General features: G+C 27.2%; 1 protein-coding gene across 3 annotated transcripts in view; it reads left to right on the top strand.

Moving 5' to 3' along the window:
• Positions 1 to 1,204, top strand: part of LOC107708253 (max dimerization protein 1-like) — a 33,730-nt gene that overhangs the window by 31,617 nt on the left and 909 nt on the right. The window lies entirely within an intron of this gene.

Raw genomic sequence — 1,204 nt, forward strand, 5'->3', positions numbered from 1 at the left:
ATTTCAGAAGTGACAGAAATGTCAAATACAATAATTTTATGTATGTATGTATTATTTATTTATTTTTTTTCAAGGAATTCTTTTCTTATCTCGTACTTTGAATTTGCTATAAGAAATCAAATACACGTCTGGACAATAATCAGTAATTTGTAATCTATAATTTTTTCCTAATGCCAATTTTTATGATTGTTTTATATACTACAAACAATTATTACAATTTTCTGCACAGAATAAGGTAGAAAATGTAAGTTATTGTTTCTGTACTGTAATGATATGTCAATTAGCACTGCATCATTCATAAATTATTTATTTATTGTGTTTATTGTCTTAACGTTTCAGTTCATTCTGCTTTTTATACAGCTGCAGATATAGCCTGGCACGTCTTATGTTCTATGAGCGCAAGATCACTTCTCTTTCAGTGCGAAAACGTCTTTATCTCATATATATATATATATATATATAGTTTTAATAAATTATATATTTATATAATATGTAAGTGCTATATTATATTAGCAAAAAATTATCTCAGGCTTGGATTTCAACATCTTTGTAAATGTGTTTTCCATCAACATGCATATCGCATCGACCTCAGTTATGGCGATGCACATCCCTATAATACATACATTTTGTAATCTATAATATAAAATAATATCTAAAATGAAATTTTCTTGTGCTTGAGTTTCGATGTCTTTGTAAATGCATTTTTTCCACTATTATATAGTGACATCACTGTAATTGATAATAAAATTTGTTAATTTATTTTCTGTTAGTGTTTTGTTGCAGCCCTAGTTTAGTCATTTGGCAGATACTTTGTGTCCTTTAGTGACCCTGTAACTCTAGCACTCTCTATTTTAATTCTATTTTATGAAAAAAAATGTTTTTTGTAAGAAAAAAACACTTGACCCTCTAACACTTGCACTCTCTATTTGTTTTCTAACTGCTTGTTTTCTTTAAAAAAAAAAGAAAAAAGGCCTCTAACCTAGCTTCTCTAATCTTTTTGTATTTTATCTATTTGTTTTCTTTTTATTTATTATACAATTAACAAAATCAGCCCCTTTTTGACTTGCACTCTATTTACTAACTGCTTGTTTTCTTTTTTTTTTTTTTAAAGGCCTCTAACACAAGCTTTCTCTACTGTATTCTATCTACGTGTTTTATTTTTATTATATGTATGTGTATATGTGTGTGTGTGTGTGTGTGTATG

This window comes from Sinocyclocheilus rhinocerous, unplaced genomic scaffold, assembly GCF_001515625.1.
Source record: "Sinocyclocheilus rhinocerous isolate Xijiao unplaced genomic scaffold, SAMN03320098_v1.1 scaffold1436, whole genome shotgun sequence".
NCBI classification, from domain to species: Eukaryota; Metazoa; Chordata; class Actinopteri; order Cypriniformes; family Cyprinidae; genus Sinocyclocheilus; species Sinocyclocheilus rhinocerous.